This window comes from Chiloscyllium plagiosum, unplaced genomic scaffold (assembly GCF_037043375.1).
Source record: "Chiloscyllium plagiosum isolate Xiang-an unplaced genomic scaffold, Cpla_swu_hap1 HiC_scaffold_3, whole genome shotgun sequence".
NCBI lineage: Eukaryota > Metazoa > Chordata > Chondrichthyes > Orectolobiformes > Hemiscylliidae > Chiloscyllium > Chiloscyllium plagiosum.
Window position 1 is genome coordinate 164,640,986 of NW_028270141.1, and position 22,004 is coordinate 164,662,989.

At 60.2% G+C, this 22,004-nt stretch overlaps 1 long non-coding RNA gene across 1 annotated transcript in view; it reads right to left on the reverse strand.

The window, feature by feature from the left end:
* The window catches only part of LOC148151800 (uncharacterized), a 120,474-nt gene extending 103,729 nt beyond the window's left edge, over positions 1–16,745 (reverse strand). The window contains exon 1 of the long non-coding RNA XR_015752047.1: positions 16,570–16,745. This is a non-coding gene — a long non-coding RNA (uncharacterized LOC148151800). The remainder of the gene's footprint in view (positions 1–16,569) is intronic.
* Positions 16,746–22,004: the final 5,259 nt, after the last annotated feature.

A 22,004-nucleotide genomic window follows, 5' to 3' on the forward strand; every position in this document is an offset into this window, starting at 1 on the left:
CCTCCCCCCCACACTCTCAGGCAGTACACCCCAGACCCTAACCCCTCGAGTGAACCTTCCCCTCCCCCCGACACTCTCAGACAGTACATCCCAGACCCTAACCCCTCGAGTGACCCTCCCCCCACACTCTCAGACAGTACACCCCAGACCCTAACCCCCCGAGTGACCCTCCCCCTCCAACCACACTCTCAGACAGTACACCCCAGACCCTAACCCCTCGAGTGACCCTCCCCCTCCAACCACACCCTAAGACAGTACACCCCAGACCCTAACCCCTCGAGTGACCCTCCCCCCACACTCTCAGACAGTACACCCCAGACCCTAACCCCCCGAGTGACCCTCCCCCCACACTCTCAGACAGTACACCCCAGACCCTAACCCCCTGAGTGACCCTCCCCCTCCCCCCCAACACTCTCAGACAGTACAGCCCAGACCCTAACCCCCCGAGTGACCCTCCCCCCACACTCTCAGACAGTACACCCCAGACCCTAACCCCTTGAGTGAACCTCCCCCTCCCCCCCACACTCTCAGACAGTACAGCCCAGACCCTAACCCCCCGAGTGACCCTCCCCCTCCCCCGCACACTCTCAGACATTACACCCCAGACCCTAACCCCCCGAGTGACCCTCCCCCTCCCCCGCACACTCTCAGACAGTACACCCCAGACCCTAACCCCCCGAGTGACCCTCCCCCCCCCCCACACTCTCAGACAGTACACCCCAGACCCTAACCCCTCGAGTGACCCTCCCCCTCCCACCACACCCTCAGACAGTACACCCCAGACCCTAACCCCCTGAGTGACCCTCCCCCTCCCCCCACACTCTCAGACAGTACACCCCAGACCCTAACCCCCTGAGTGACCCTCCCCCTCCCCCCACACTCTCAGACAGTACACTCCAGACCCTAACCCCCCGAGTGACCCTCCCCCTCCCCCCCACACTCTCAGACAGTACACCCCAGACCCTAACCCCTCGAGTGAACCTCCCCCTCCCCCACACCCTCAGACAGTACACCCCAGACCCTAACCCGAGTGACCCTCCCCCTCCCCCCCCACACTCTCAGACCCTAACCCCTCATGTGAACCTCCCCCCACACTCTCAGACAGTACACCCCAGACCCTAACCCCTCGTGTGAACCTCCCCCCACACTCTCAGACAGTACACCCCAGACCCTAACCCCCCGGGTGACCCTCCCCCTCCCCCCACACTCTCAGACAGTACACCCCAGACCCTAACCCCGCGAGTGACCCTCCCCCCACACTCTCAGACAGTACAGCCCAGACCCTAACCCCCTGAGTGATCCTCCCCCCACACTCTCAGACAGTACACCCCAGACCCTAACCCCCCGAGTGACCCTCCCCCTCCCCCCCACACTCTCAGACAGTACAATCCAGACCCTAACCCCCCGAGTGACCCTCCCCCTCCCCCCACACTCTCAGACAGTACACCCCAGAACCTAACCCCTCGAGTGAACCTCCCCCTCCCCCCACACTCTCAGACAGTACACCCCAGACCCTAACCTTTCGAGTGACCCTCCCCCTCACCCCCACACTCTCAGACAGTGCACCCCAGACCCTAACCCCCTGAGTGACCCTCCCCCTCCCCCCCACACTCTCAGGCAGTACACCCCAGACCCTAACCCCTCGAGTGAACCTTCCCCTCCCCCCGACACTCTCAGACAGTACATCCCAGACCCTAACCCCTCGAGTGACCCTCCCCCCACACTCTCAGACAGTACACCCCAGACCCTAACCCCCCGAGTGACCCTCCCCCTCCAACCACACTCTCAGACAGTACACCCCAGACCCTAACCCCTCGAGTGACCCTCCCCCTCCAACCACACCCTAAGACAGTACACCCCAGACCCTAACCCCTCGAGTGACCCTCCCCCCACACTCTCAGACAGTACACCCCAGACCCTAACCCCCCGAGTGACCCTCCCCCCACACTCTCAGACAGTACACCCCAGACCCTAACCCCCTGAGTGACCCTCCCCCTCCCCCCCCACACTCTCAGACAGTACAGCCCAGACCCTAACCCCCCGAGTGACCCTCCCCCCACACTCTCAGACAGTACACCCCAGACCCTAACCCCTTGAGTGAACCTCCCCCTCCCCCCCACACTCTCAGACAGTACAGCCCAGACCCTAACCCCCCGAGTGACCCTCCCCCTCCCCCGCACACTCTCAGACATTACACCCCAGACCCTAACCCCCCGAGTGACCCTCCCCCTCCCCCGCACACTCTCAGACAGTACACCCCAGACCCTAACCCCCCGAGTGACCCTCCCCCCCCCCACACTCTCAGACAGTACACCCCAGACCCTAACCCCTCGAGTGACCCTCCCCCTCCCACCACACCCTCAGACAGTACACCCCAGACCCTAACCCCCTGAGTGACCCTCCCCCTCCCCCCACACTCTCAGACAGTACACCCCAGACCCTAACCCCCTGAGTGACCCTCCCCCTCCCCCCACACTCTCAGACAGTACACTCCAGACCCTAACCCCCCGAGTGACCCTCCCCCTCCCCCCCACACTCTCAGACAGTACACCCCAGACCCTAACCCCTCGAGTGAACCTCCCCCTCCCCCACACCCTCAGACAGTACACCCCAGACCCTAACCCGAGTGACCCTCCCCCTCCCCCCCCACACTCTCAGACCCTAACCCCTCATGTGAACCTCCCCCCACACTCTCAGACAGTACACCCCAGACCCTAACCCCTCGTGTGAACCTCCCCCCACACTCTCAGACAGTACACCCCAGACCATAACCCCTCGTGTGAACCTCCCCCCACACTCTCAGACAGTACACCCCAGACCATAACCCCTCGTGTGAACCTCCCCCCACACTCTCAGACAGTACGTTCCAGACCCTCACCCCTCGGGTGACCCTCCTCCCACACTCTCAGACAGTACACCCCAGACCCTAACCCCTCAAGTGACCCTCCCCCTCCCCTCCCCACACACTCTCAGACAGTACACTCCAGACCCTCACCCCTCGGGTGACCCTCCCCCCACACACTCTCAGACAGTACACTCCAGACCCTTACCCCTCGGGTGACCCTGCCCCCACACACTCTCAGACAGTACACTCCAGACCCTCACCCCTCGGGTGACCCTCCTCCCACACTCTCAGACAGTACACTCCAGACCCTCACCCCTCGGGTGACCCTCCCCCCACACACTCTCAGACAGTACAGCCCAGACCCTCACCCCTCGGGTGACCCTGCCCACATGTGCATCTTTATGGAACAGTGCGTGTGTGTTATTGTGAAATAATTAATCTCCGTTATTAGAGAATAATTACCCTTTAACTGTGGTTTGTACTTGAGACTCTGTCCATCCACTAATACACTCCATAAAACAATAAACATATCTCTGTTAAGGTATTTCTTCCAGGTTAAAATTAGTAATCAGATTTATTTCCAATTAAAATGTTTACGCCGAGATCAGAGGACACAGAATAAAGCACAGAGGGTAACAACTCAGTGGTGTACTCGAGACAGTGATTAATGATTTCACCCATCCCTGTTTCCCATGGAGTGAGACCGGGAAATGGATTATTCTGGCAAGTTGCAAAAGCCGTTGAATTACAGGAATTGGTTGACATCGCTGATGTTAAGATTAGTCACCTTGCCTTCCAAAAGGTTTGCCGATAGTTCACCAAGAAGGAACCAGTTTGTCTCCCACCCCCCAATTCCATGTCGTACAAACTGAAAACAGCATGTCCCTGTCTGGTCAGGAGAACCAGTCACACACCATGCAGTGTGAACACACCTGAACCAAACACAGGCCTCCCTATAATGTGAATGTGCTCGGAATTACAGGGACGCTGATCCGTGGTCTCTCAGGGAGGCAAATCGATAAACACCGGGAGGACAGCCTGAAGCTGTCGGTTTCAGAAACACGGAAAGGCAGAGTTGGAATGGGCTATTCCACCATGTGAGCCTGCTCTGCCATCCAGCTCAGTCCCCCGTTCCCACTCCCCCCCCCACCCTCCAATCCCTTCAGCCTTAACACATCTCACTCCTTCGTGAAATCATTCAACGCTTTTGGCCTCAACCGCGTCCTGCGATAGTGAACTCCACAGACTCCCCACTCTCTGGGTGAAGACATTTCTCAGGTGGTAATGGCCTACCCCGTACCCTTAGGGTGTGAACCCCCCACCCCCCCCCAGTTCTGGATCATCCCGTCATCGGGAACATTCTTCCTGTGTTTACCCTGTCCAGTCTCTCCAATGTTTTCCAAACTCCAGTGAATATGGTCGGAACTGATCGAGTTTCTCCCCTTATGCCAGTCTTGTTGAGGGTTCAGGCAGAGGAAGGAAGCAGCAGGTGGGGATGGTGGGTGATGGGGGCAGCCATATTGGATGTCGCTGGGACAATGACGAGGGAATCCAGGATCATTAGCTGAGCTTCTAACGTGGCGTCCAATCACAATCACTTTTCTTTATTTGTTCATGGGACGTGGGACTGGGCCAGTATTCAGGAGCTAATCAGAATTTCCTTTGAGTAGAGTTCCTTGGCCAACTCAGAACGCCACCCACATTGCTGTGGGCCTGGAGTCATGTGTAGGCCAGACCCAGGTAAGGACAGCTGATTTCCTTCCTGAGTCAACCAACCATTGATAATAATCTCATGGTCATTATTTAGATTCTTAATTCCAGATTTCTGATTTCAAATTCCACTATCTGCTATGGTGGGATTCAAATCTGGGTCCTGGGAACATTAGCCCAGTGTTCTGGGACCTGTCCTCTGCAAACAAAAGGGATAGATTCAAGCCTCACCCTTTCTGAATTATCCGGGAATTTAGCCAACCTACAGTCCCTGTTGCTTAGCTCAAAAGCAACGCTATTGCCAACTAGAGTGAACTTTTTCACAATCAATGCTGTTTTCTCTTGGGGGAGAAGTTGTGATAACTGTTTGAAATTTGGCATTCTTGCATTTGTCCTGAAGACTAGAAACTGAACATTACTATCAGCATAGTGTCTCTCCTTCCCGGAGCATTCAGGAACTGCATATCGGCTCCTGTACACTCGGGACAAACAGGGAAAGGAATCCCAGCAAACTGTTCAGTTTGAGAGGGACCTGGGGATAGTGGGGATGGGGAAGTTGTTGGTGAAAGTGGGTGCTGCAGATGCTGGAGATTAGAGTCAAGATGAGAGTGTGGTGCTGGAAAAGCACAGCAGGTCAGGCAGCATCCGAGGAGCAGGGAAATCCTCGTTTCGGGCAAAAGCCCTTCATCATGAATTAGATTACATTACAGTGTGGAAACAGGCCCTTCGGCCCAAAACGTCCACACCGACCCGCCGAAGCGCAACCCACCCATTCCCCTAAATTTACCCCTTACCTAACACTACGGGCAATTTAGCATGGCCAATTCACCTGACCCTGCACATCTTTGGACTGTGGGAGGAAACCAGAGCACCCGGTGGAAACCCACGCAGACGCGGGGAGAACGTGCAAACTCCACACAGAGAGTCGCCCGAGGCGGGAATTGAACCCGGGTCTCTGGCGCTGTGAGGCAGCAGTGCTAACCACTGTGCCACCGTGCCGCCCACAAATGTTGATGAAGGGCTTTTGCCCGAAATGCCAAAACACCAGTTGTTCCCAGAAGGGATCCTCCGCGTTATTTGGGAGAAAAGCAGGCAGTGCACAGGGCAATCTTTATAACTGACATGTCAAATCTCTCGCGTGTCCGAGGCCAGGAATCACATGTGGGGGAAACAGGTCACTGAGGGTTGCAAGAACAGAATGAGAGATGTTTACTGACTTCTCCAGGACAGACCGAAGGAGCTGACTCAGAGTAGAGCATGCCAAGCACTGATTTAGTCGAAGCGTTGACTTCCTCAGCAGGGAACACTCCGAGTCAGCTGCACGAGTTGGCAACTGCAGGGCAAAGCTATTGGCAAGATTCCCAGAGGTCCCAGAAGTCAGGGCGTGCCTTCAGGGGGAGTGACTTGCCTGCAAACCCAGTGACATTATCATCAACAGAATCATTCCGAATGGAATGGGTTCAACACTTCAGGGCGGGAATGTTCAGGAATGTGTGGAAGGAGTGAGCGTGAGAAAGTGGGATTTAAAAAAAAAAGAGACCTCTCAGGGACAGGATGGATCAGCCCAGAATTTGGGGAGATGGTTATAAGCGAGGAGTTAAACAGAGATGTTGCAGCAGTCCTGACCATGGAAGATAATGTTGGAAATCGCATGGAGAGTGAAGGGGGAGGGGTATAAATGCCATCACCATCACCAGAGGAGGGGTATGGCTGAGGAACTAGGGTTAGGAGGGTGCGGCAGGTACAGGAAGAATGGAAGAGCAGAGAGCCAGAGGGAAATGGAGAGGAGTGAACCCTCAGCCTCTGGTCCTTTCCTGTAACGGCCACAGTCCAGGCAGAGATGGTCCCCCCCCCACACTTGGGGCAGTGATGGTTCCCCCTACACTTGGGGCAGTGATGGTCCCCCCCCCCACACTTGGGGCAGTGATGGTTCCCCCTACACTTGGGGCAGTGATGGTGTCCCCCCACACTTGGGGCAGTGATGGTCCCCCCCCACACTTGGGGCAGTGATGGTCCCCCCCCCACACTTGGGGCAGTGATGGTCCCCCCCCACACTTGGGGCAGTGATGGTCCCCCCACACACTTGGGGCAGTGATGGTCCCCCCCCCACACTTGGGGCAGTGATGGTCCCCCCCCACACTTGGGGCAGTGATGGTCCCCCCCCCACACTTGGGGCAGTGATGGTCCCCCCCCACACTTGGGGCAGTGATGGTGCCCCCCCACACTTGGGGCAGTGATGGTCCCCCCCCCACACTTGGGGCAGTGATGGTTCCCCCCCACACTTGGGGCAGTGATGGTCCCCCCCCACACTTGGGGCAGTGATGGTCCCCCCCACACTTGGGGCAGTGATGGTCCCCCCCCCCACACTTGGGGCAGTGATGGTCCCCCCCCCACACTTGGGGCAGTGATGGTCCCCCCCCCACACTTGGGGCAGCGATGGTGCCCCCCCACACTTGGGGCAGTGATGGTCCCCCCCCCACACTTGGGGCAGCGATGGTGCCCCCCACACTTGGGGCAGTGATGGTCCACCCCCACAATCCGGGCAGTGATGGTCCCCCCCCACACTTGGGGCAGTGATGGTCCCCCCCCACACTTGGGGCAGTGATGGTCCCCCCCCCACACTTGGGGCAGCGATGGTGCCCCCCCACACTTGGGGCAGTGATGGTCCCCCCCCCCACACTTGGGGCAGTGATGGTCCCCCCCCACACTTGGGGCAGTGATGGTCCCCCCCCCCACACTTGGGGCAGTGATGGTGCCCCCACACTTGGGGCAGTGATGGTGCCCCCCCACACTTGGGGCAGTGATGGTGCCCCCCCACACTTGGGGCAGTGATGGTCCCCCCCCCCACACTTGGGGCAGTGATGGTGCCCCCACACTTGGGGCAGTGATGGTCCCCCCCCCCACACTTGGGGCAGTGATGGTGCCCCCCCACACTTGGGGCAGTGATGGTCCCCCCCCCCACACTTGGGGCAGTGATGGTCCCCCCCCCCACACTTGGGGCAGTGATGGTGTCCCCCCCACACTTGGGGCAGTGATGGCCCCCCCACACTTGGGGCAGTGATGGTCCCCCCCCACACTTGGGGCAGTGATGGTCCCCCCCACACTTGGGGCAGTGATGGTGCCCCCACACTTGGGGCAGTGATGGTTCCCCCCCCACACTTGGGGCAGTGATGGTGCCCCCCACACTTGGGGCAGTGATGGTGCCCCCCCCCACACTTGGGGCAGTGATGGTCCCCCCCCCCACACTTGGGGCAGTGATGGTGCCCCCCACACTTGGGGCAGTGATGGTTCCCCCCCCACACTTGGGGCAGTGATGGTCCCCCCCCACACTTGGGGCAGTGATGGTCCCCCCCCACACTTGGGGCAGTGATGGTGCCCCCACACTTGGGGCAGTGATGGTGCCCCCACACTTGGGGCAGTGATGGTGCCCCCCCCCACACTTGGGGCAGTGATGGTGCCCCCACACTTGGGGCAGTGATGGTTCCCCCCCCACACTTGGGGCAGTGATGGTCCCCCCCCACACTTGGGGCAGTGATGGTCCCCCCCCACACTTGGGGCAGTGATGGTGCCCCCACACTTGGGGCAGTGATGGTGCCCCCACACTTGGGGCAGTGATGGTGCCCCCCCACACTTGGGGCAGTGATGGTCCCCCCACACTTGGGGCAGTGATGGTCCCCCCCCCCACACTTGGGGCAGTGATGGTCCCCCCACACTTGGGGCAGTGATGGTCCCCCCACACTTGGGGCAGTGATGGTCCCCCCCCACACTTGGGGCAGTGATGGTCCCCCCCCCACACTTGGGGCAGTGATGGTCCCCCCCCCCACACTTGGGGCAGTGATGGTCCCCCCACACTTGGGGCAGTGATGGTCCCCCCCCACAATCCGGGCAGTGATGGTCCCCCCACACTTGGGGCAGTGATGGTCCCCCCCACACTTGGGGCAGCGATGGTCCCCCCCACACTTGGGGCAGCGATGGTCCCCCCCCCACACTTGGGGCAGTGATGGTGCCCCCCACACTTGGGGCAGTGATGGTCCCCCCCCCACACTTGGGGCAGTGATGGTTCCCCCCACACTTGGGGCAGTGACTGGTCCCCCCCACACTTGGGGCAGCGATGGTCCCCCCCCCACACTTGGGGCAGTGATGGTCCCCCCCCCCCACACTTGGGGCAGTGATGGTCCCCCCACACTTGGGGCAGTGATGGTCCCCCCACACTTGGGGCAGTGATGGTCCCCCCCCACACTTGGGGCAGTGATGGTCCCCCCCCCACACTTGGGGCAGTGATGGTTCCCCCCCCCACACTTGGGGCAGTGATGGTTCCCCCCCCACACTTGGGGCAGTGATGGTCCCCCCCCACACTTGGGGCAGTGATGGTGCCCCCCCCACACTTGGGGCAGTGATGGTGCCCCCACACTTGGGGCAGTGATGGTCCCCCCCCACACTTGGGGCAGTGATGGTCCCCCCCCCACACTTGGGGCAGTGATGGTCCCCCCCCCCCACACTTGGGGCAGTGATGGTCCCCCCCCACACTTGGGGCAGTGATGGTCCCCCCACACTTGGGGCAGTGATGGTCCCCCCCCACACTTGGGGCAGTGATGGTCCCCCCCCCACACTTGGGGCAGTGATGGTCCCCCCCCACACTTGGGGCAGTGATGGTGCCCCCACACTTGGGGCAGTGATGGTCCCCCCACACTTGGGGCAGTGATGGTCCCCCCCACACTTGGGGCAGCGATGGGCCTCCCCCACACTTGGGGCAGTGATGGTCCCCCCCCACACTTGGGGCAGTGATGGTGCCCCCACACTTGGGGCAGTGATGGTCCCCCCCCACACTTGGGGCAGTGATGGTGCCCCCACACTTGGGGCAGCGATGGTCCTCCCCCACACTTGGGGCAGTGATGGTCCCCCCCCCACACTTGGGGCAGTGATGGTCCCCCCCCACACTTGGGGCAGTGATGGTCCCCCCCCCACACTTGGGGCAGTGATGGTCCCCCCCCCCACACTTGGGGCAGTGATGGTTCCCCCCCACACTTGGGGCAGTGATGGTGCCCCCCCCACACTTGGGGCAGTGATGGTCCCCCCCCACACTTGGGGCAGTGATGGTCCCCCCACACTTGGGCAGTGATGGTCCCCCCCCCACACTTGGGGCAGCGATGGTCCCCCCCCCCACACTTGGGGCAGCAATGGTCCCCCCCCCACACTTGGGGCAGTGATGGTCCCCCCCCACAATCCTGGCAGTGATGGTCCCCCCACACTTGGGGCAGTGATGGTCCCCCCACACTTGGGGCAGTGATGGTCCCCCCCCACACTTGGGGCAGTGATGGTCCCCCCACACTTGGGGCAGTGATGGTCCCCCCCCCACACTTGGGGCAGTGATGGTGCCCCCCCCACACTTGGGGCAGTGATGGTGCCCCCCCACACTTGGGGCAGTGATGGTGCCCCCACACTTGGGGCAGTGATGGTGCCCCCACACTTGGGGCAGTGATGGTGCCCCCCCCCCACACTTGGGGCAGTGATGGTCCCCCCCCCCACACTTGGGGCAGTGATGGTGCCCCCCCCACACTTGGGGCAGTGATGGTCCCCCCCCCACACTTGGGGCAGTGATGGTTCCCCCCCACACTTGGGGCAGTGATGGTCGTGATGGTTCCCCCCCACACTTGGGGCAGTGATGGTCCCCCCCCACACTTGGGGCAGTGATGTTCCCCCCCCCACACTTGGGGCAGTGATGGTCCCCCCACACATGGGGCAGTGATGGTGCCCCCCCACACTTGGGGCAGTGATGGTGCCCCCCACACTCGGGGCAGTGATGGTGCCCCCACACTTGGGGCAGTGATGGTGCCCCCCCCCACACTTGGGGCAGTGATGGTCCCCCCCCCACACTTGGGGCAGTGATGGTTCCCCCCCACACTTGGGGCAGTGATGTTCCCCCCCCCACACTTGGGGCAGTGATGGTCCCCCCACACATGGGGCAGTGATGGTGCCCCCCCACACTTGGGGCAGTGATGGTGCCCCCCACACTCGGGGCAGTGATGGTGCCCCCACACTTGGGGCAGTGATGGTGCCCCCCCCCACACTTGGGGCAGTGATGGTCCCCCCCCACACTTGGGGCAGTGATGGTCCCCCCCCCACAATTGGGGCAGTGATGGTCCCCCCCCCACACTTGGGGCAGTGATGGTCCCCCCCCACACTTGGGGCAGTGATGGTCCCCCCACACTTGGGACAGTGATGGTCCCCCCCCACACTTGGGGCAGTGATGGTCCCCCCCCACACTTGGGGCAGTGATGGTCCCCCCCCACACTTGGGGCAGTGATGGTCCCCCCACACTTGGGGCAGTGATGGTGCCCCCCCACACTTGGGGCAGTGATGGTGCCCCCCACACTCGGGGCAGTGATGGTGCCCCCCCACACTTGGGGCAGTGATGGTCCCCCCCCCCACACTTGGGGCAGTGATGGTCCCCCCCCCACACTTGGGGCAGTGATGGTCCCCCCCCACACTTGGGGCAGTGATGGTCCCCCCCCCCACACTTGGGGCAGTGATGGTCCCCCCCCACACTTGGGGCAGTGATGGTGCCCCCCCACACTTGGGGCAGTGATGGTCCCTTGGCAATGCCATGGTGTGGGCTGCTGTAACCGAGAGCGGGGCCCCTGGCAGTGCCATGGTGTGGGCTGGTGTAACCCAGAGTGGGGGTCCTGGCAGTGCCATGGTGTGGGCTGGTGTAACCCAGAGTGGGGGTCCTGGCAGTGCCATGGTGTGGGCTGGTGTAACCCAGAGCGGGGGCCCTGGCAGTGCCATGGTGTGGGCTGGGGTAACCCAGAGCGGGGCAGTGAATGTGAATGGTGCCTATGTCCAGCGACAGTACACATTCGTCACTGTATTTTAGACTGAATACACATGACAATAAATGGCTCAATCCAATGCAACTGAAGATAAAGGGATAGAGATCAGGGCAGACACATCCCCCAGCCCTAATCACTTGCATCCTCAGATGCTAATGGAAGGAGCTACAGAGATAATCGATGTGTTGGTTATAATTTTCCAAAACGTCCTTGGATTCTGGAGATGTTCCAGGCTTACTGCTGATCTGACACCTTCTTCAAAAGGGTAGGGAGGCACAGGCAGGTAACTAATCGGCCAATCAGCCTGACACCCATCGTTGGGGAAAATATTGGAATCAATTGTTAAGTAAGTAACAGCGGGATATTTGGAAAAATCATAATGTGCTTCGAGCAGAGGCATCGTGACTTTCTGAAAGGGAACTCCTGCCCGACTCCTTCCTTAAACGTGCTGGTGCTGGTCTTGGACTGGCATTGACAAGGTCAGAGGTCGCACCACACCAGGTTATAGCCCACCAGGTTCACTTGAAATCCCGAGCTCTCGGGGCTCAGCTCCTTTGTCGGGTGAGGTGACAAAGTCACTCGGAAAGCTTGTGATTTCAAATGACGACCTGGTGTGGTGTGACCTCCGACCTTAACTTATCAGAGTGTTGTTTTGAGGAAGTCTCAGCCAGAGTGGATAGCGGGGGGGGGGGGGGGGGGGGGGGGGATCCAGTAGATGAGGTTGTAGACAGAGGGTACCTTACTGTGTAAGAGCCCGTGGGGTTGGAGGTGGTGTATTTTGTGGACAGAGAACTGGCTGATGGGCAGGAAACAGGGAGTGGGGATAAGGGGATCATTTTCAGGCTGGTGACCTGTCACCGGTGCAGTTCCACAGGGATCACTGCTGGGATCACAACTGCTTACAATCTGTATTCATGGCTGGGAGAAGGGAGGGAGGGAGGGAGGGAGGGGATGGACTGGCCAGCACTTGGTGTACAGCACATGAATAGGTGGAACGGCAGCTTGATGTCGGATGGGTTGTTAGTTTTAAACCTGAAATGGATAATTGTTTTTTTTGTTATGTTATGTGGGAACTGGGCCAAAGGAAGCTCATTTAATGGCAGAACGCGCCTGAAGGGCCGAATGGCCTACTACCGTTCCTATGTTCATCAACACCTGGCCCATACTTCAATGTCTTGGTACGGCAAGTTCACATCTAAATCCTTCATCAATGTGACAAATGTTTCTATTTCAGTCACCCACACAGGCAGAGTCCCAGATTCCCCCACCCCCAGGGGAAAATGATTTTCCTCATATCCCCTTGAAACCTCCTGCCCCTTCCCTCATACCTATCCCCCCCCCCACCCAGGGGAAAAGTTTCTGCCTGCCTACCCCATCTATATTCCTCATCGTTGTATACATCTCAATCGTACCTCCTTCAGACCTCTCTGCTCTCAGGAAGACAGGCCCAGTCTGCCCAATCTCTCTCCATCACTGAAACTCTCCAGCCCCCAAGGCAACATCCTGGGAAATCTCCCTCCAGCCACTCTCCAGTGCGATCCCATCCCTCCCAGAATGTGGATTCCAGAACTGCACACAATCCTCTCCCTGCGGCCTAACCGACACTTGGCTACAGATCCAGCCTCACCTCCCGGCACCTAAACTCAGAAAGGCTAATAACCACTTTATCCACCGTACGGAAACCCGAAGGGACCAGTGTCCCTCTGGTACTTCCCAGGGTCCTGCTATCCACTGTGTATTCCCTTGCCTTGTTTATCCTGTCCAAATGCATCACCTCATGTTTATCGGGATGTGAATGTGTCCCTGACCAGCCCTTGGAAAGTGTCTCTTTCCTCCTGCAATCTAATGTTATTCTCCTCACTGTTTCCCACCTGGCCAATTTTTGTATCATCTACAAACTGCCTGATCAACACACCTGTACAGTGCAACGTCTAACACTGTGTTTACCAAACAACGCTGCAAGTGATACATGTCCTGTCTACAAACACAGAGTGACAGTCAATCACAGAAACATTACTGGGCACATCAGCTCTTATGCAATTTCACTTGGAGCTAATCTCCTGCCTTTCCTCCTTAACTTGGTTTCACATTGTTCCTTTTAAATACCCAGTCAAAGCCCCTCTTAAATGCCTCAGTGGACCCAGCCTCCACATTCCCAGGCGGTACATTCCACTAATGAGTCGCCGTGGGAACATTGCACCCTGTGTTAAATACGTCCACACTGCGCCCTCAGCTCGCTCTCCTTTCGATGAGATGGAACACTCGCTCCCCTTCTGCTTGATCCAGTCCCTTCACTACTTTGACAACTTGTGCTCAATCTCCTCAGCCACCCCCCTGTCCAGGGAAAACAGTCCCAGCTCCTTCACTCTCTCCCCCCCCCCCCCCCCCCCCCCCCCCCACCTCGCTGAAGTTTCTCATTGCTGGGACCACTCTTGTAAATCACTCTGCTCTCTCTCTCTCTCTCTCTCCAATACATTCACCGCCTTGCGATAATGTCCTGAGGAAGGGCTTATGCCCGAAACGTCGACTCTCCTGTTCCCTGGATGCTGCCTGACCTGCTGCGCTTTTCCAGCAACACATTTCCAGCTGCGATAATGTATGTACTGGCCCAGCTGAGGTAGGGGATATTGTGTGCTTTATTAACTGATTCCCTCCAACGATGTGTGTACAGTTACAGCCAGCTCCCTCTGCTCATGCACCTCTGTTACATTAGGAGTTTTATTTTATATTGTCTCACCACGTAGTTTGTACCAAACTGCATCACCTCACGCCTCTGCACATTGAACCTCAGCCCCATTCCCCAGTCCTCAGAGTAGTCCATGTTCAAATGCTGCAAGGACCTGGAAAGCTCACAGCATTGGGCTGACAAGGGGCAAGTAACACTTGTGCCACACAAGCCCAGGCAGTGACCATCTCCAATAAGAGACGATCTAACCCCTGCCCATTGACCCTCAGTGGTGGTCCCTTCACTGAATCCCCCACTATCAACATCCTGGGGGTTACCATGGACCAGAAACTCAACTGGACTCACCCCATAAACACAGCGGCTACAAGAGAGGGTCAGAGGCTGGGAATACTGCGGTGAGTAACCCCCCTCCTGACTCCCCGAAGCCTGTCCACCATCTACAAGGTACAAGTCAGGAGTGGGAGGGAATATTCCCCACTTGCCCCGGATGGGGGCAGCTCCAACAACACTCAAGAAGCTCAACACCATCCAGGACAAAGCAGCCGCTTGATTGGCACCACATCCACAAACACCCCCTCCCCCCCCCCACCGACGCTCAGTAACAGCAGTGTGTACCATCCCCTTCCCCCCCCACACCGACGCTCAGTAACAGCAGTGTGTACCATCCCCTCCCCCCCCCACCGACACTCAGTAACAGCAGTGTGTACCATCCCCTCCCACCCCCCACACCGACGCTCAGTAACAGCAGTGTGTACCATCCCCTCCCCCCCCCACCGACGCTCAGTAACAGCAGTGTGTACCATCCCTCCCTCCCCCCACCGACGCTCAGTAACAGCAGTGTGTACCATCCCCTCCCTCCCCCCACCGACACTCAGTAACAGCAGTGTGTACCATCCCCTCCCACCCCCCCACCGACGCTCAGTAACAGCAGTGTGTACCATCCCCTCGCCCTCCCCCACCGACGCTCAGTAACAGCAGTGTGTACCATCCCCTCCCTCCCCCCCACCGACGCTCAGTAACAGCAGTGTGTACCATCCCCTCCCTCCCCCCCACCGACGCTCAGTAACAGCAGTGTGTACCATCCCCTCCCTCCCCCCCACCGACGCTCAGTAACAGCAGTGTGTACCATCCCCTCACTCCCCCCCACCGACGCTCAGTAACAGCAGTGTGTACCATCCCCTCCCTCGCCCCACCGACGCTCAGTAACAGCAGTGTGTACCATCCCCTCCCCCCCCCCACCGACGCTCAGTAACAGCAGTGTGTACCATCCCCTCCCTCCCCCCCCACCGACACTCAGTAACAGCAGTGTGTACCATCCCCTCCCTCCCCCCACCGACACTCAGTAACAGCAGTGTGTACCATCCCCTCCCTCCCCCCCACCGACGCTCAGTAACAGCAGTGTGTACCATCCCCTCCCCCCCACCGACGCTCAGTAACAGCAGTGTGTACCATCCCCTCCCTCCCCCCCACCGACCCTCAGTAACAGCAGTGTGTACCATCCCCTCCCTCGCCCCACCGACGCTCAGTAACAGCAGTGTGTACCATCCCCTCCCTCCCCCCCACCGACGCTCAGTAACAGCAGTGTGTACCATCCCCTCCCTCCCCCCACCGACACTCAGTAACAGCAGTGTGTACCATCCCCTCCCTCCCCCCACCGACCCTCAGTAACAGCAGTGTGTACCATCCCCTCCCTCCCCCCACCGACCCTCAGTCACAGCAGTGTGTACCATCCCCTCCCTCCCCCCACCGACCCTCAGTAACAGCAGTGTGTACCATCCCCTCCCTCCCCCCATCGACCCTCAGTCACAGCAGTGTGTACCATCCCCTCCCTCCCCCCACCGACCCTCAGTAACAGCAGTGTGTACCATCCCCTCCCTCCCCCCACCGACCCTCAGTAACAGCAGTGTGTGCCATCCCCTCCCTCCCCCCCACCGACGCTCAGTCACAGCAGTGTGTACCATCCCCTCCCTCCCCCCACCGACCCTCAGTAACAGCAGTGTGTACCATCCCCTCCCTCCCTCCCCACCGACCCTCAGTAACAGCAGTGTGTACCATCCCCTCCCTCCGCCCACCGACACTCAGTAACAGCAGTGTGTACCATCCCCTCCCTCCCCCCCACCGACCCTCAGTAACAGCAGTGTGTGCTATCTATAAGATGCAGAAATGTGACAGAAATTCAAGGATCATGTAAAAGCACAAGGGGCAGCAGATACACAGGAATACCACCACCCCCTGCAGGTTCCCCTCCGAATCCTCACCATCCTGACTTGGAAATACATCGCTGTTCCTTCACTGTCAATGGGTGAAATTCCTGGTATTCTCTCTCTAAGGACATTCTCTCTCTCTACAGCACATGGACTGCAGCAGGTCAGGAAGGCAGCTATCCCCCCCCCCCCCCCCCACCCTCTCAAGGGGCAATGAGGGACGGGCATTAAGCCCAGCGAGCAACACACAGATCCCACGAATGAATAATAAGAGAAACTTCATTTGTGACTTACAGACCACTCCACTGCTGTGTCAAAGTCGTTCAGAGGTCCTCACGGTTTATACTGTGGTAGTTTGAACAGTCAGTCAGTAACACGCTCCTGTGTGGAAGCTGAGCTCTGGTCTGGATGTGAAGGAGTGTGCGCAGACACGTCTCTGCTCAGAGTGGCACCACATATAGCCCTGAGGCATAGGGGAGCCAGTGACCTGGATTAATCCCCACCCCCTCCCCTCACACACACACACCCCCCAGCCTGCCTCACACAGACACCGACACAAGCACACACACAGACACCCCCACACACACTGACACTGACACACACACACAGGCAACCCCCCCCCCACACACACACACTGACACAGACACACCACACACACACACACCCCAGCCTGTCTCACACAGACACCGACACCCCCACACACACACAGACACCCCCACACACACTGACACTGACACTGACACACACACACAGGCAACCCCCCCCCACACACACACACTGACACAGACACACACACACAGACACCCCCACCCCCACACACACTAACACTGACACACACCCCAACACACACTGACACACAGCCCCCCCAGCCTGTCTCACACAGACACCGACACAAGCACACACACAGACACCCCCACCCCCACACACACTGACACTGACACACACACACACACACAGGCAACCCCCCCCCCACACACACACCCCCACACAGACAAACTAACACTGACACACACACAGACACCCCCACCCCCACACACACTGACACCCTCCCCCAGCCTGTCTCACACAGACACCGACACTAACACTGACACACAGACTGACACCCCTCTCACACAGACACACACCCCCTGCCACACACAGTGACACTGACAGACACACACAGTACACAGACACCTCCCCCCCACACACACACAGTAACGCTGACACAGACAGAGACACAGACACCTCCCCCCACACACACACACACACAGACACCTCCCCCCACACACACACACACAGACAGAGACAGAGACAGAGAGTGCCCGCTGCAGGAGCGGTCTCAGTCTCTCCCTGTGACCTTCACTCCCCGCTGCACGGTCAGCTCTCCCCCGGAGCCCGGAGCCAGGAGCCCGGGCTGGCCCAAGGGCCGGATTCCCCTCGCCCCCAGCCCCCAGCCCCCTGCCCCCTGCCCCCAGCCCCAGCCCCCAGCCCGCAGCCCGCAGCCCCCAGCCCCCAGCCCCCAGCCCCAGCCGGGGGGAGCAGGAGCAGGGCCGCCCCGCGTTGCCGAAAGCTCCTGACACCAACAGCGGCCGCCTTCCACAGCCGAACAGCCCGGGACCCCCCAGCTCCAACACACAGCCCGGCGGGGGGTCCCTGAGCTCGGGGCAACCCACACACTGCACCCAGGGGCCAGAGGGAGACCCCCCCGGGGACAGGGAGGGAGAGAGAGACCCCCCGGGGACAGGGAGGGAGAGAGAGAGACCCCCCAGGGACAGGGAGGGAGAGAGAGACCCCCCAGGGACAGGGAGGGAGAGAGAGAGAGACCCCCCAGGGACAGGGAGGGAGAGAGAGACCCCCAGGGACAGGGAGAGAGAGACCCCCCAGGGACAGGGAGGGAGAGAGAGACCCCCAGGGACAGGGAGAGAGAGACCCCCCGGGGACAGGGAGGGAGAGAGAGACCCCCAGGGACAGGGAGAGAGAGACCCCCCAGGGACAGGGAGGGAGAGAGAGACCCCCCAGGGTCAGGGAGGGAGAGAGAGAGACCCCCCAGGGTCAGGGAGGGAGAGAGAGAGAGACCCCCCGGGGACAGGGAGGGAGAGAGAGAGAGACCCCCCAGGGACAGGGAGAGAGAGAGAGACCCCCCGGGGACAGGGAGGGAGAGAGAGACCCCCCGGGGACAGGGAGGGAGAGAGAGAGAGACCCCCCGGGGACAGGGAGGGAGAGAGAGAGACCCCCCGGGGGACAGGGAGGGAGAGAGAGAGACCCCCCAGGGAGAGAGAGAGAGAGAGAGACCCCCCAGGGACAGGGAGGGAGAGAGAGACCCCCAGGGACAGGGAGGGAGAGAGAGAGAGAGACCCCCCGGGGACAGGGAGAGAGAGAGAGACCCCCAGGGACAGGGAGAGAGAGAGAGAGACCCCCCAGGGACAGGGAGGGAGAGAGAGACCCCCCAGGGACAGGGAGAGAGAGAGAGAGAGAGACCCCCCGGGGACAGGGAGAGAGAGAGAGACCCCCAGGGACAGGGAGAGAGAGAGAGAGACCCCCCAGGGACAGGGAGAGAGAGAGAGACCTCCCAGGGACAGGGAGGGAGAGAGAGACCCCCCAGGGGACAGGGAGGGAGAGAGAGACCCCCCGGGGACAGGGAGAGAGAGAGACCCCCCAGGGACAGGGAGAGAGAGAGAGAGACCCCCCAGGGACAGGGAGAGAGAGAGAGACCCCCCAGGGACAGGGAGGGAGAGAGAGAGACCCCCCAGGGTCAGGGAGAGAGAGAGAGAGAGAGACCCCCAGGGACAGGGAGGGAGAGAGAGACCTCCCAGGGACAGGGAGAGAGAGAGAGACCTCCCAGGGACAGGGAGGGAGAGAGAGAGAGACCCCCCGGGGACAGGGGGAGAGAGAGAGAGAGACCCCCCAGGGACAGAGAGGGAGAGAGAGAGACCCCCCAGGGACAGGGAGGGAGAGAGAGAGACCCCCCCAGGGACAGAGAGGGAGAGAGAGACCCCCCAGGGACAGGGAGAGAGAGAGAGAGACCCCCCAGGGACAGGGAGGGAGAGAGAGAGACCCCCCCAGGGACAGGGAGGGAGAGAGAGAGACCCCCCGGGGGACAGGGAGGGAGAGAGAGAGACCCCCCGGGGGACAGGGAGGGAGAGAGAGAGACCCCCCAGGGACAGGGAGGGAGAGACAGACCCCCCAGGGACAGGGAGAGAGAGAGAGACCCCCCAGGGACAGGGAGGGAGAGAGAGAGACCCCCCAGGGACAGGGAGGGAGAGAGAGAGACCCCCCAGGGACAGGGAGGGAGAGAGAGAGACCCCCCAGGGACAGAGAGGGAGAGAGAGAGACCCCCCAGGGACAGGGAGAGAGAGAGAGAGACCCCCCAGGGACAGGGAGGGAGAGAGAGAGAGAGACCCCCAGGGACAGGGAGGGAGAGAGAGACCCCCCGGGGGACAGGGAGGGAGAGAGAGAGACCCCCCAGGGACAGGGAGTGAGAGAGAGACCCCCCGGGGGACAGGGAGGGAGAGAGAGAGACCCCCCGGGGGACAGGGAGGGAGAGAGAGAGACCCCCAGGGACAGGGAGGGAGAGAGAGACCCCCCAGGGACAGGGAGAGAGAGACCCCCCAGGGACAGGGAGGGAGAGAGAGAGACCCCCCCAGGGACAGGGAGGGAGAGAGAGACCCCCCAGGGACAGGGAGGGAGAGAGAGACCCCCCAGGGACAGGGAGAGAGAGAGAGACCCCCTGGGGACAGGGAGGGAGAGAGAGAGACCCCCCGGGGGACAGGGAATGAGAGAGAGACACCCCAGGGACAGGGAGGGAGAGAGAGACCCCCCAGGGACAGGGAGAGAGAGAGAGACCCCCCAGGGACAGGGAGGGAGAGAGAGACCCCCGGGGACAGCAATGACATCGACCCAGCTGCACTGTCGGAGGGTCAGTGTTGAGGAAGTGTCGCACTGTCAGAGGGTCAGTACTGAGGGAGTGCTGCACTGTCAGAGGGTCAGTACTGAGGGAGTGCTGCACTGTCAGAGGGTCAGTACTGAGGGAGTGCTGCACTGTCGGAGGGTCAGTGTTGAGGAAGTGTCGCACTGTCAGAGGGTCAGTGTTGAGGGAATGTTGCACTGTCAGAGGGTCAGTGCTGAGGGAGTGCTGCACTGTCGGAGGGTCAGTGTTGAGGAAGTGTCGCACTGTCAGAGGGTCAGTGTTGAGGGAGTGTTGCACTGTCAGAGGGTCAGTGCTGAGGGAGTGTCGCACTGTCAGAGGGTCAGTACTGAGGGAGTGCTACACTGTCAGAGGGTCAGTACTGAGGGAGTGCTGCACTGTCAGAGGGTCAGTACTGAGGGAGTGCCGCACTGTCAGATTGTCAGTGCTGAGGGAGTGCCGCACTGTCAGAGGGTCAGTACTGAGGGAGCACCGCACTGTCAAAGGGTCAGTACTGAGGGAGTCCCGCACTGTCAGAGGGTCAGTACTGAGGGAGTGCCGCACTGTCAGAGGGTCAGTACTGAGGGAGCACCGCACTGTCAAAGGGTCAGTACTGAGGGAGTCCCGCACTGTCAGAGGGTCAGTACTGAGGGAGTCCCGCACTGTCAGAGGGTCAGTACTGAGGGAGTCCCGCACTGTCAGAGGGTCAGTACTGAGGGAGTGCCGCACTGTTGAGGGTCAGTACTGAGGGAGTGCCGCACTGTCAGAGGGTCAGTACTGAGGGAGTGCCGCACTGTCAGAGGGTCAGTACTGAGGGAGCACCGCACTGTCAAAGGGTCAGTACTGAGGGAGTCCCGCACTGTCAGAGGGTCAGTACTGAGGGAGTCCCGCACTGTCAGAGGGTCAGTACTGAGGGAGTCCCGCACTGTCAGTGGGTCAGTACTGAGGGAGTGCCGCACTGTTGAGGGTCAGTACTGAGGGAGTCCCGCACTGTCAGAGGGTCAGTACTGAGGGAGTGCCGCACTGTCAGAGGGTCAGTACTGAGGGAGTGCCACACTGTCAGAGGGTCAGTACTGAGGGAGTCCCGCACTGTCAGAGGGTCAGTGCTGAGGGAGTGCTGCACTGTCAGAGGGTCAGTACTGAGGGAGTGCTGCACTGTCAGAGGGTCAGTACTGAGGGAGTGCTGCACTGTCAGAGGGTCAGTACTGAGGGAGTGCTGCACTGTCGGAGGGTCAGTGTTGAGGAAGTGTCGCACTGTCAGAGGGTCAGTGTTGAGGGAATGTTGCACTGTCAGAGGGTCAGTGCTGAGGGAGTGCTGCACTGTCGGAGGGTCAGTGTTGAGGAAGTGTCGCACTGTCAGAGGGTCAGTGTTGAGGGAGTGTTGCACTGTCAGAGGGTCAGTGCTGAGGGAGTGTCGCACTGTCAGAGGGTCAGTACTGAGGGAGTGCTACACTGTCAGAGGGTCAGTACTGAGGGAGTGCTGCACTGTCAGAGGGTCAGTACTGAGGGAGTGCCGCACTGTCAGATTGTCAGTGCTGAGGGAGTGCCGCACTGTCAGAGGGTCAGTACTGAGGGAGCACCGCACTGTCAAAGGGTCAGTACTGAGGGAGTCCCGCACTGTCAGAGGGTCAGTACTGAGGGAGTGCCGCACTGTCAGAGGGTCAGTACTGAGGGAGCACCGCACTGTCAAAGGGTCAGTACTGAGGGAGTCCCGCACTGTCAGAGGGTCAGTACTGAGGGAGTCCCGCACTGTCAGAGGGTCAGTACTGAGGGAGTCCCGCACTGTCAGAGGGTCAGTACTGAGGGAGTGCCGCACTGTTGAGGGTCAGTACTGAGGGAGTGCCGC